Genomic DNA, 14,679 nt, shown 5'->3' with positions numbered 1-14,679 from the left:
TCCTCCCTGAGAATTAAGGGATTTAATCAGGCAATGACTTTCTCAAGTGGTCCTTTCCTGAGGGAATAATTCCTCCGTTCCATAGTTGGCTTCTGTCCCCGCCACCTGGGGAGCACGTCAGGACCCAGGAAAAGAGGACTCTGGAAACCTCTGAGAGGGGCTGGTTCTTTAAATGTGGGCATGTTGTATTTCCTTGGCAGAATACAAAGGGACAGGCCCAAATCATACCACAGCCACATTCGCTCCCCCTCATTTACTGCATACAACTCACCTGGAATCTTGCTGGAGTGCAGATTCTATGTCTGTAGACCTGGGTGGGGCCTGAGAGGGGCCTTTCCAACAAGCTCCCAGCAGCTGCTGCTGCTTACGGACTCCGCTGCTGTGGACAAGGGCAGGACCTTACAGTTCATCAAGGGTTTTCCTCTGTCCTCTCATCCCATCCCTGTGAATCATCTGAACCCAACTCCTGGGTCTTTTCTCCCTCCCAGCGGTGGCCTCTGCACACCTATTGGGTCGTGATGGTTCTCAGGGAGATGCTGCATCTCAGGGCTTTTGGATTTATTCCCAGAGCTAGATTTATTCTGGTTCCCTATACCCATGACAGCTATCACCTTCTGTTGCTCCTGTGCACCTTTTAGAGGGAGACTCTGTCATCCAACATGTTTGCTGTCCCTCTCCACTTTGTACCATCCACAGCAGGCACGAAAGTTCTGGTTTCTCTTATTTGAATTGTAAATGCAAGCTCTGCAGGGAGGCTTGGAGGCTCTCCTATGGCAGACACACAGAGGCCCAGCCTGTGACCAGTGACGTGAGCAGCACACCCGGAATTGGAGAATGGATTAAACACCCGCTCACTGATGATAGCAGTTAACACAATGTGAATGATTATTATAGCCTAAAAGTTAACAAAAACACAAGGAGAAATGTGGGAAAATACACGGGCTTTGGGTTTTGAATCCTGGCTCACCTCTTACCAGATGTTCGACTTTGGGGCACTTATTTAACTTCCATCCTCACCTTTCCGGCATGTGCTCCACTCCGTATTTCCACCCTCTTTTGGGCTCCAAGTCTTGGGCAGCTTTTCATTTGGCCCCTTGATTCTAGTAGCCATCAAGCTTTATCTTCTTTTCCATTTGTCTCAGGGGAAGCCTGGGAGTGCGGAATGAAAGACAAGGCCGGGTGCGGTGGCTCATGCCTGTAACCCCAGCACTCTGGGAGCCAAGGCGGGTGAATCGCTTGACCTCAGAGTTCAAGACCAGACTGAGCCAGAGTGAGATCCCATCTTTACCAATAGAAAAACTAGCCAGGCACCTGTACTCCCAGCTACTCAGGAGGCTGAGGCAAGAAGGATCGCTTGAGCTCAGGAGTTTGAGATTGCTGTGAGCTATGATGATGCCATGGAACTCTAGCCAGGGCAACAGAGACTCTTTCTCAAAAAAAAAGAAAGTCCAGGCACCTAGTCCAGGCACCTTCGGCCCAGCCATCACTGTCATTGTGGCAGGCCTCGCTATGGTGGTGTCTGGGGCAGGGCCACACAGGTGGGGGTGCTCTTAAAGTCCTAGATCTTGATGTGGCTCTCCCCAGGCCCGAGTTTCCAACCCCACAAGGAGATTGTTGGTTTTAAAATCAGCATAGTTTTCCTGGCTGAAGACCAGTGCCGTCCTGCATTTCTGTCCCCACAGCTGGTGAGGAATCTAGTTGCCCAGGGCTCGGGGCAGAGCTGGAAGGCAAGGTCAGCGCTGGCCTGCTGCCTCTGCTCCCCAGACCTGGGGGAGAGGGGCATGGTCAGCACTGGCCTCCTGCCTCCACTCTCCAGGGCTGGGAGGTTGTGGTCAGCGCTGGCCTCCTGCCTCCACTCTCCAGAGCTGGGGGAGAGAGGCATGGTCAGCACTGGCCTCCTGTCTCTGCTCTCCAGGACTGGGTGGGGGGCACGGTCAGCACTGGCCTCCTGCCTCCGCTCTCCAGGGCTGGGGGGTTGTGGTCAGCCCTGGCCTCCTGCCTCCACTCTCCAGAGCTGGGGGAGAGGGGCCCAGTCAGCTCTGGCCTCCTGCCTGCACTCTCCAGGGCTGGGGAGATGTGGTCAGTGCTGGCCTCCTGCCTCCACGCTCCAGGGCTGGGGGGGTTGTGGTCAACACTGGCCTGCTGCCTCCACGTTCCAGGGCTGGGGGGATGTGGTCAGAGCTGGTCTCCTGCCTCTGTTCTCCAGGGCTGGGGGGGTTGTGGTCAGCACTGGCCTCTTGCCTCCGCTCTCCAGGGCTGGGGGGTTGTGGTCAGCACTGGCCTCTTGCCTCCGTTCTCCAGGGCTGGGGGGTTGTGGTCAGCTCTGGCCTCCTGCCTCCGCTCTCCAGGGCTGGGGGGATGTGGTCAGCACTGGCCTGCTGCCTCTGCTGTCCATCCCACCCGCTCTCAGCTCCTGGCTCCAGCTTTGGCACTTCTGTGGGAAGCAGCCTCTTCTTGCTCCTCCAGTTTCAGGTAAAGCATCTGGTGTGTAACTAAGGGATAAGCACAGAGAGAAATAAAAATCTTTGATTACTTATGCAAAGCCAAGGATACACAGACCAGCAATAAAGAAGCAGAAATGAATTTGCAGAGGAATTGTGTGAACTCTCCAGGGGCCAGTACTCACCTCTAAAACCCAAGAGTTGCTTAACATTTCACTCCTCTGTATTTCCATCTTCATTTAGACACAAAGGTGTGGCCACTGCTGGTGATTTAAGGAGCATATTCCCTGAACCACTAAGCTTCTTAAGTTATTTCAATGCTTTTACACAAATTCCTTCTTAAACAATACTATCCATGATGCCACCTGCGTGGGAAATCTGGGTATGCAGAAAACCCAGAGATCTTGAGAACAGACCTTCTTCATACTCTCCGTAGCCCAGGTTCACTGTCTCAGACATAGTGTTTTTGGACGGCATGGGATAGAGGGCTCTGAACTGCAGGATGGGTGAGGTGGAAGATGCTCTGATCCTTTGCCTTCAGACAGGAAATGAGAAGTTAGCAATACTGACTTCCCAATGCATTAATTCATGGAGTTGAATGAAGTTCAATAAAAAAAAGTTCTGTCAGCATATGTCACATGGTTTCAGAGGCTCAAGAGCACTGGTGAGCTTCTCCCTGACACTGCGTTGTCTCCAGCACACCCTTCCTCTCTCCAGAGACCATTACCTTCTGCTGTTGTAGCTCTTTACTCTTAAGCTGGACCTCCTTCTCATAAATAGTATGCACACGCTACTAGTACTCAGCAATCTTAGACATTAGAGGAGGGTTTAGCTTTCCTACCTCCCACCCCATTCTCCAATATGTTTACGTATAAATTTTTTTTTGTTTACACAAATTTTTTTAAAGATTTGATTTTTGTGTTTTTGTTATTCTGACGATATAAATATCATTCATAGTAGAGCCTACAAGTATGATTATAATATTTTTCATATTTTTGTTTGTTGTTATTGTTGTATCCTGGCTGTTTCCTGCCTCAGTTGGGATTTTTTTTTTTTCTGTTGGGATTATACCTTCAATTTTTTCTATTACTTACTTCATTAGGCCGTTGAGCAGAATCTGTCAGCACTGTGTCGGTGGGCGTCTCTGCTGCCCACATCTCCTCTGCCGGTGTATTCGTCTGGATTGATTCCCTCCAGCTTCTGTTCAACCTCGCTGATTACCGAAATGTGAGGCCTCCCCATAGCCAACATCTGTAAGTAGGATTGAGAGATAGAAGGAAGAGAGAACAATGGCCCTCCAGGCAAGAGGCAAGCCTGACGTGGGATCATATGGGGAGAGTTAATTGAGAACTTGAGGTGCTGTGTAGGGTCAAAACTTACTACCATGGGGTGGCTGTGGACACCAAGTCGGGTGACAGCTTTAGGATCACAGGGTTTTCATTTTCTTCATAAATATACCATATACATTTGTACGACCTAAACTGATTTCATTCATAAATTGACTCAAAAAACTTGGAGCCATCAGGCCCCTTTTTGCGGGGTCCTTCTCTTCCTTTCCTTGTTTTTGTAAGTGCCTGCCTGCAGTTGCTTTCCAGCCTCCATTGCAGATCCTCAGAAGAATCAACCACAAAGGGACTCCAAGCACATGCAAACACACACACACAGACACACGGATACAAACGCACACGCAAACACCCAGACACAAACACACACGCAAACACACGGATGCAAACACACATAGACGCAAACACAAATATGTAAACACACACACACACATCCAAACAGGCAGATGCAAACACACACAAACACACACATAAACACACAAACACACATGCAAACACACAGAAACACACACAAAGAAACCTACACACAAAAGTCTTCTCCAGATTTTTAGTCAACTATCTCTGATCCTAGAAAGGCCTTGAGTACACACATTAGAACACGGTCAAGACTTTGAGATGGGGTTGTATGGGGAGACATTGCTTGATAAATGCCATTTGCCACACTTTATTTTTAACTCCTATGAGGATAAGAACCATTCTAGAATCTCTTCTGTTTCTGTGTGGCTGGAAACATAAAAAAGGTAATGAAAGGATGGAAGAATTGGTGGGAAGGGAGGAGGGAAAGCTTGAAGACTCCCACTCCTGTTGCATTTCACTTTCAACCCCTGTACAGAAAACATCATCTACAATAACCAACGCGAGTCACTCCAAATCACAGCCCAGCAACATAAACACAAAAAGTCCAGGAAGTAACTTTAATGTTAATATAAACATTTCCCTCTTAACAGTTTTCCTGTATTAAGCTCCTGCTAAAGATGGGAAGAACACTCAGAAGATTTATGAAGTTGTCAGGCTTCTCGTGGCCAACAGTGACTCCCAGACTTTCTTCCAGCCCTCTGACTAGTATTGAGTTCAATACAGCATGAGTTGGGATTTTCTTTCTCTACCTTTTATCTTAAAAGGTATGCCATCAGGCTGGGCATGGTGTATATTATAGTGCTGGCCTATAATCCCAGCACTCTGGGAGGCCTTGGTAGGTGGATCTCACAAGATCAGGAGTTCAAGACCAGCCTGAGCAAGAGCAAGACCCTGTCTCTACTAAAATAGAAAAATTAGCCAGGTGTCATGGGGGTACCTGTAATCTCAGCTACTTGGGAGGCTGAGGCAGGAGGATCACCTGAACACAGGAATATGAGGTTGATGTGAGCTGTTATGATGCCATGGCACTCTAGCCAGAGTGATAGAGTGAGACTCCATCTCAAAAAGTAAATAAATAAACAAAAAGGTATGTTTTCCAAGCAGAAAAAAACAAAGCCTAGAAGTGCATTTAAATCTTGTCTAAAAGGAAAAAATAAACATTTGACCAATTATTTGAAGATAGAGTTTGTGATCCATACACCAAACTGGAATGGTCTGCAGAGGATCCAAAGACGAGACAGTTGCAGGACTGTTGTCTGAGATGGCTCTCTCAGGACACCTACCCGCTGCTCGGAGCCTGCTCTCATCCCCCCCTCACTCTGACTCTGCCTGCAATCTGGCTTTCCATACGTGGTTCCTACAGGGAGTGAGAATCTGACGGGTGGACATGAGCATCTGGGGCAGCAGCTTTTGTCCTCACTGCCATGAACTGGCCTTGGTTTGTGCATCACTCACTTAAGAGGTGGGTCTGCGTCAACCTGACCAACAGAGGGACACCATGTCCCGGTACACTAACAAAGTCAAATTAATTCGTCTTCAAGTTTGTGGTAATTGAACTAACTTACTCCCCTTTCTCCTTGCAGGCCTGTTCCTGGCACATGCAGAACCGAGGGCAAGAGTACAAAGGGGCCACTCAGGCCTGTGTCTTACCCCCTTGATTTTCTCACCAATGGCTTTACCCTTCACATCATAGGTGATGGGGCATGCGGAAGACCCCCAAGCCACCAAGTCCAAGGTTTGTCCCAGTCCCTGCCTGCCCAGCAGCCACCCATCTGCCACCTTCCAGCTCTAGGGAGGACAAACGCACAGACCCAGCAGGACCCCTACATGCTGCAGGTTTTTTGCTGAAGGTGGTCTGAGGTGAGGGTGACCTCAGGGTGACCAGGTCTCCATGGTTTTATGGACTTGTCACCCTAAGGACAGGGGTTTGGCCAGGGCAGAGCCAGAGTGGGGCCCAGAGCAGGGGACATAGTTGCCCCGTTCTAACAGTGACACTGCCCACCTGATCATCCTTTCCCCAGTCTGAGGACATGCAGGAGTGACCACATTGCCTTTTGGTGCCTTCGTGCCATAGCTCATAGCAACCTCAAACTCTTAGGCTCGAGCGATTCTCTTGCCTCAGCCTCCCAAGTAGCTGGGACTACAGGTGCCCCAATACCTGGCTAGTTTTTCTATTTTTGGTAGAGACAGGGTCTCACTCTTGCTCAGACTGGTCTTGAACTCCTGAGCTCAAACAATCCACCCACCTCGGCCTCCCAGAGTGCTGGGATTACAGGTGTGAACCACCATGCCCAGCCTTAATAGAAGTTTTTAACCTGAATGTACCTGAACCCTCTGACCCAGAAAAATTAGCACACAGAATCAGCAAATGACATTCAAAGAGTTTTAAAATAATCTGATCTTCCAGAGCTCTGTGCTTGGCTGATAGGATGAGAATATGTAGGGAGCACAGTGGAATTTCATTACTTATAAATGTCTTTGGGGCAAAATGGTTGCAGAAGTGATCATATTTTGTTCTGAGAGATTTCACCATACAAACATTCCAGCCAGCCTTGCTTACAGAAGAAAGACCCGGACCTGCATTAGCTGGGGGAGCTGAGAGGACTTAATCTACCCAGCTAGCTGGTGTATCATCTAGATTATACAGGGGGAAGAAGAAGAGAAAAATGTAGAACATAGTGATTTCACATGATTCCCTGACAGCAAATGCCTTAAATTTAAACAGATGGGAAATCAATTATTTAGGCAAATTCTGGGTGACATAAAAGTTAGTCCTTTCTGATAATATTGAAATGGCTAAGGAGGTGCAGGCAGGGGAAGAACTGGCTTCCTTGTCTGTTCATTCAATTTTATTTCATATCAGTCATTCATTCATATTTAAATACCTGCTAAATGAAAGATACTGTTCATCAAGAGATCAATTCTACGGTTGTTTCCATTCACCTCCTTTTTTTGTATGTTCTTTTACGTCTCATCCTCAACTCCGTCACCAGGGACGTAGTATGACATAATGGTAACCAACCCACGCTGAGTGATCTTGGGGAAGTTATTTGACATTTCCGAGTTTTGGGTTTTTTTTTTTAATCCTAAAACAGAGATTGTAACAGTGCCTACCTCATGCTGGGGGCTTGGCATACACTCAACTCCCAATACATGTTAAAAGTGAATAATACTATGAAAAATACAATAATAATTTGCTTCACAGGCAGATAAAGATAATTTAGAGGCCACCTTTAGGAAAAAGTAGCATTAGCCAGGAATGAATCTAGGATAATGTTTGAACCTTCCAGTGTTTTGCATTTCTGAAATACGAAGCTATCACCGACATTTCTTGAGCACGTACTATGTAAAGATACAAGCAAAATCTTTTTGAATGTATGACACTCATAGGAAGTGTGTGGCAGAAGGATTTTTTCCTCTACCCATAGTTTCAGTGGCTGAAGGCTCTGGCAAAATAAGTTGAGATAACACAAATTAACAGGAGAAAACACCTTGCTTCATATGCATGTGGGGAGGGGTCCTCTCAGATACAAGGTGAAAACTCCAAAGGGGCAGTCAGACTTAGAAGTTGATATGTCATTTTAACAAAAATGGATGAATCAGAGATGTGACAAGAGAAGGCTAAGGAGTTTGCTCTTCCATGAGCTTTAAATTTGGGGAAGGTAAACACATGGGGGAACTAATGAAAGACAGGGCTGTACAGGTTTGCCATGCAGATTCCTCTCAGCCATCTCTGAACTAGTTGGAGTTATCAGCAATTGAGTCATTCTGCCCTTCCAGGTATGAGACGCATTCATGAAGGGAAATGTATTCCTCACTTTAAACAAACAGCAGGAGTGTAGAGAACTTTTTATTTATTTATTTATTTATTTATTTATTTATTATGTACTATTTCTTAATTGCCTAAACTTGTAATAATCTTTACACCAAAGCGGCAGGTTTTGAGGTGACATTGTCTGATACCCTTCATATTATTTAATAATCCTCCCCGAATACCCTATATATTGGACACTATTGTAATCACCATGTTATATTTGGATAAACAGTGGCTTAGAGTAGTAAGATACTTGATATGTTTGTACAGCTACTGTGGCGCTGGGAATCAAATCCGGGTCTCCTGAGGCCATGTGGGGCAAGATTCTCAGCCATCACCACCCTGAACAATATGGTAGCTGGGACCCTGAAACAGCAGGGATTACAAATAAATTTCGTTTCTAATGAATAGATTAAAGGGAATACCAGTTTGTTCAGGAATTGGACCCTCAATTCTGTCTGGTCACCATTGGGAGAAATGAATCATGGAGTGTCAGATGACAGACTCTTACCACGTGAGAAGGCCTAGCTCTGGAATTTTCGGCCAAGCTCTGAAGTTGCTCCTAGCCATGGTCCCATGCTGATCGGTTAGTCTTCCTCCCTTGTTTATTCCCTCCAGAGGTCAGGATCTGTGTTTTCAGTACGTGGCAGAGTCCTCATGCATTTATGTGACTCTCTGTTTGTGGAATAAATAAATTTTGGCAGATTGGTTGTTCCTCTCTGTAGATTAAACAAAAACTACTACACAACTGAAGAAAAATAATTAGTACCAAGAAGAACTTCAAGGTGGCCTGATTTGGTTTTATTAAGTAAGCATCGTATAAAATAATGAGCAATTGGAAACTACAGAATCCTGCCTTGTATATGTTTTGTTTTTATTTTTTTTAACTTCATCAAATCTAAATTCTTAAGGAATTGGCTGTACTGTTTCGCTTTGCAAATTTAGCACAAGTCCAGATTACTTCATTTGCCTTGTTAATAGAGGCCTCCAGAGTTCACTGACCAGTCCCTGTTTCCCACTGAGGGGCTCTAAATGTTTTCTCTTGGCAGAGGGGTCTGTGTGATTGTTTGGGGTTGATGTTTTATTTGCAGATTGCTCAATTCCACTAACTTATATCCCAAAGTAGCTAGAGACTGAGGCAAGTATGAAGGTGAAGTCAGGCTGTGAATATAAATACTCTAACACTGAGCTGCAGAAACATGCAGGCAAGTACAGGCTCTTCTCCCACCCACACACTCCTTCTCTCAGGAGGCAGGCTAAGCTCCTTTGCCCAGGAGGAGTTCTGGTGTGATGGCTGAGAATGCAGTCCAGAGGACAGTGTGCCCAAAAACCGTCTGCTGCGGGGAGGAAAGCTGTGGCCTGGGGGAGGAGCCCCGTGGTCAAAGGCAGAGCTGAGAGAGAGAAAACAGGTTCCGACGTGGCAGAACCCTGATCAAGCTTGGCTCAAAGCCAGACCTGCTTTCCTAGATTTCAGGCCCATAAGCCAAAACCATTTTCCATTTTGCCTTAACCACTATTGGGTGGATGATGGTGGGGGTGTGTGTTTTCTCTGCCATTCACATTCTATTTTCCTTATATCAAAAACTCACCCAATCTCCAGGCCTCGTTCAAATGTGCCTCTTTGTAAAACCTTTCTCATTCCCTGAAGCTTTCCTTACTCCCTCCCAGCAAAATGATATCTCCATCCCGCCCTCTGCCCCTCTGTACCACTCAATTGGAACCTCACTTAAGACCCTTACCAATTATGCCTTGGGCTGTTGAGTCCCTGGAGACACTGGCACCAGACTCTCCAAGGTGCAAACCTGGCCACTGCACCTGTCAGCTATCTGGTATCGTCCTGCAGGGGTCCTCAAACTGCAGCCCCCGGGCCACATGAGGCAGTGTGATTGTATTTGTTCTCGTTTTGTTTTTTTTTTACTTCAAAATAAGATATGTGCAGTGTGCATAGGAATTTGTTCTTTTTTCTTTCTTTTATTTTTTTAACTATAGTCTGGCCCTCCAACGGTTTGAGGGACAGTGAACTGGCCCCCTGTTTAAAATGTTTGAGGACGCCTGTGATAGAGTATAAAGAGCTCAAGACAAAGATCTTGGCCTGAACCATTTTGCCGTTGTGCCTCTCATCCTGGTATAAAGTCATTCACCCCTATTAGCACAGCCCACCTGTGAATTCCTACATTGTCCCTGCCTGCCCCTCCATCACAGGAGTGATATTCCCTCGGCCTCCCTCCTATACTCAGACCCAGGTCTTTGCCTGGCCTTGCAGACATGCTGGAATCCCAGACTGCTTAGATCTTCTCCAATCTGTGCATTCCCCATCAGGGTTATGAAATGAACACACAGCCTCTGTGGCTGACTCCTTCTTCTTTCTGGACTCGGGAAATGGCTGGTGCTTGAAGAAAGATTCAAGTTGTCCCAGTGGTTTATCTTGAATCTTGAAAATAACACATTTTGTAGAATGACATCAAATAACTCTTATTTTCTGGCTATTAAAAAATGTCTCCAAAACTGTTGCTGCCCTGCCTTTTCTTTGCTGAGAGTTAGTCCAATGGGTTAACTGTTAACAAAAATTTTTCATTTAAATAAACACTTTCTGAGGAGTTTATGGAAAGAATATTGTATCCAGATGTTTGTTTAAGATGCTGTCCTTGAGCAAATGGGAAAATAAACCAATATAATTTAATAGAGTCAAGAAGGAAACAGAAAGGATTAAAGGCCTTTAGACAATGGCCTGGGTTATGATTCCAGGTCTGCCTCTATATGATATGTAGCCATGGGCACACCACCTAATTTCTCAGTGTTCCCTTCTGTGAAATGGGATTGATAATAACTTACTTTATCTCTATTACACTGTGCTGCAATAACCACCAACCAGTTTCCCTGCTACATAGATCAGTAATTGTTATTGTTGTTACCATTACCAAGTGATCCAGAGTGTGAAATCTAATATCTTAGTGGGACTTTTTTTTTTTTTTTTGTAGAGACAGTCTCACTGTACCGTCCTCGGGTAGAGTGCCATGACTTCACATGGCTCACAGCAACCTCTAACTCTTGGGCTTATGCGATTCTCTTGCCTCAGCCTCCCAAGCAGCTGGGACGACAGGCGCCCGCCACAACACCCGGCTATTTTTTGTTGCAGTTTGGCCAGGGCTGGGTTTGAACTCGCCACCCTCGGCATATGGGGACTGTTATACAACACGTGGTGAAGATTAGAACACCATTGAGAAACCCAAGTGTAATTCTTTAGGAATTGGCTACATTCGTTTTGTGGATAAAGGAAGGTCTGAATTTCTGGTCTGTCCATGCTACTTCCTTGTTTAGAACTGAGATTAGGTAACAATAAGGCAACTACATAAATACAGTTACTAAAACAGATGAATGAAATGGAGTAGAAAAGCAAGTGGGTACACTAAACTCCAAGATCCCAGTTTGGATGTGGGGTTAAAAATTCTTTTTTTTTTTTTTTTATTAAATCATAACTGTATACATTGATATGATCATGGGTCATCATACATTCGCTTCATAGACCATTTGACACATTTTCATCACAATGGTTAACATAGCCTTCCTGGCATTATCTCATTTACTGTGCCAAAACATTTACATTCTACATTTACCAAGATGCACGTGGAGCTTGAGCTCACCCATTTGGGGTCACCCTGTGTTAAGATCACGCAGCTTTTACTCAGACTCCTCTTCACAAAGGGGTGAACTTAGAGTCCCAGGTGCTATTGAATTTGTCTTCCTAAAGTCTCTCTCAGCAAGATTAATCCAGCTGGAGTTCAGCTGTGGATTGTCACTATGCTGACATTCACACCAATGTTGTAAAAGCAATGTGGGCCAAATTGATGGTGTCATAACATGAATCAAGTTGGTGGCACCAAACTTTACTAGTGGTCATGGACTGTATTCTTCACCACCAATAACTCCCAACCTTAGTTATCCAAACACCTCCCTGCAAGACAAGACTTCAGGTGGGATGGTCGTGCATTTACTAGTATCTTTGAGAGCCTGGACCATTTTAAGTGCTGAGTGCAGCAAAGGCACCCTACCCACAGGCATGGCAGGAAAGCCCAGAGCCTCTGGACTTAGATTGGGATGATAAGAAAGTTGGGGGAAACTGGGACCAACTAAGAGATTAGAGACCCTTTCTCCTTGTTCTGGGTCCCAAGAATTCCCTTGCTTTTGGGTCTTATGCTGGGAGCAGATTCAGGAACCATTAATGACTAAGATGAACTTTCCACCAGCCAGGTAGAATGGGAGCTAAAAGAAAACAAGGTTGATTTAAAGGAAATGAGGAAATGTAAAGGGAATAATTCTGGCACACTGAGGTTTGTGGATGGAGATGAGTATCTACTACTATAATAATGGGCGCAGAGTTTGTATTCTCCCTGTTTAGAGGACTGCTTAGTTTATGGAAGATGTATCATTGAAGTGTTTCATCCCAATGCCAAGTTGAAGTGTTTTACAGCCTGCTAAGCCACTAATGACTTGCAGGGTAGAAGTGTTTTTTCAGGCAAATGATAACACCACAGAAAAAGCAGGATCAGAATTTGGAAAATCTTTGGTACATTCTTTGGAGAATGGACCAATATAAACAGAAAGGATTGTAATAGGGAAAGAAGCAATTGACTATAAGGGGAAAGTAACTGAGGCAGTGAAGATTGACTTTGCACACACATTATCCACTAGGTCACTGGAAAAGAGGAGAAACACAAGTCAACAATTCCAGTCAACTCCTTGAGTTCCAGTTTTCTGCCTATAGCAGTCCTCCTGATATTTCAAATATACCCAGATCAGAACTTTCCTTTTACTACAGAAATCTAGCCCATCCTATTTGACTCCCCTCATTCATTTGGCAAATATTTATTGAATACTTCCTATATTCCAGCCATCACATACACAGAGGAAGCACCATGTGATCTTTAATGCAACAGAGACAACATCAGAATAGCACCAAACCCTGTTTGCTGTTCCTTTTAGGCACACAACTAGATGGAAACAGGCACAGAGGTTAATAGGTTGCCCAAGGTCACACAGCTAGTAAAGTTACAGGGCAGGACTCACCTTCTGGTAGAGCAAAGTTCAAATGTAGCTGGTAGGCTCAATGGCAGACCATTAGCTGACATTACCTGTATAAATCCTGTGTCCATCTGAATTGCAGTTAGGAGTCACTAGAAAGTAAAGTTGATGAGGGTTGGTAACCTTCCCTGCAATTACGTCGGGTCCTATGATGGAGTCTGGGCCAGCAGAATGTGGGCAGAGATGATGTCTGTCCAGGACTGGAGAGTCCTGGCACATGAATACCCACCTCTCTTACAATCCCACATGGGCTCTTTTTCCTCATCTGCCAGCCAAATGCTGATGTGCTAGTAGACACAAGCCCAAGGCCCTCAGACATAAGGAACTCTCAGGATGGAAGAGCTCGAACCCTTGAATGACTGAGTGAAATAAATCACCCCGAGCTGACTCCCATTGGATATAACATGTAGTCAAAAGCCCAAAACAAAACAAAACAAAAAACTAAAGCAAAAACACTCCAACTTTCATTAGGTTTAGCCACTGAGAGTTGAGACCTATTTGCTTCGGCTTACACTATCATGAGTAATACATGTATGTGTCCTAAAAAGAAAAGAAAAATAATCCACAGTCTGGGTACAGCACAGTGGCTTAGGTCTATAATCCTAGCACTCTGGGAGGCTTAGTCCGGTAGATCCCTTGAGCTCAGGAGTTTTGACACCATCCTGAGCAAGATGGACGCCTCATTTCTACTAAAAATAGAAAAATTAGCTGGGTGTCCTGTCAGTAGCTTGTAGTCCCACGCACTTGGGAGGCTGAGGCAGGAGGATCACTTCAGCCCATGGATCTGAGGTTGCTGTGATCTAGGCTGAGACACCACACTCTACCTAGTGACCATTTTTTAAGTCTTTTTTTAAGACTTAAAAAAAAAAATCAGCGGTCTGATAGAGGAGAGAGGAATGCAAAAATATCACATCCCACAATACTTACTCCTCTCAGAGACATCTGGTATTTGTGACCTCTCTGTCACAGGGAGGTGACAAATCTAACAGGAGTAGAGCACAACTGCTCCGGTCCAGGCTTCACACCCTGAGGAGCAAAGTGACCAGCAGCTCCAAGAAGGGGGCCCCCTAGAAAGGAGCACGCCTGTACCAAAGCAGCAAACTGCTTCTCTTACAAATGTCATAGGTGAAACAAATGTCCACAGGCCAACTCTGTCCACGGCGGTTCTCCTCTGGGAGATTTAACCTTGATGTCCCTACGTGGCCCAGGCCAGGACTGACTGGCAAGATGTCCTGGGGTGTAGAATATTCTCTTTTCCATTAGGATTATCATTTGAAGGCCAAAGTTCCAGTCCAAGATTCTATTGTTTCTGCATCTTAGTGCCTTGTTCCTTTGAGACCTGAAAGTTCAGAGCCCCAAGAGCTCTTAATCGAATACAAATTACTGATAGGACCAGCTACATGACTTGTGGAACCCTTTGCAAAATGTAAATGTGTGGCCCCCAACCAAAAAGCAGGGGGACCGACCGTATTTAGGTACTAAAATAGACTTTTATGGTGCCTGACGTGTCCTGCCCGGGCTGAGGACTATGGCAACTTCACACCGCCACTGCGGAGCAGAGGCACCTGCACAGCCTCCCGCTGGAGGCGCTGCTGAGCTGCGGGGGGCGGGGTGGCCGTGGCCACGCCCCTCCCAGGACGCCTAG

The sequence above is a fragment of the Nycticebus coucang genome, chromosome 3, assembly GCF_027406575.1.
Source record: "Nycticebus coucang isolate mNycCou1 chromosome 3, mNycCou1.pri, whole genome shotgun sequence".
Lineage (NCBI taxonomy): Eukaryota > Metazoa > Chordata > Mammalia > Primates > Lorisidae > Nycticebus > Nycticebus coucang.
Note: the sequence above shows the minus strand (reverse complement) of the source record.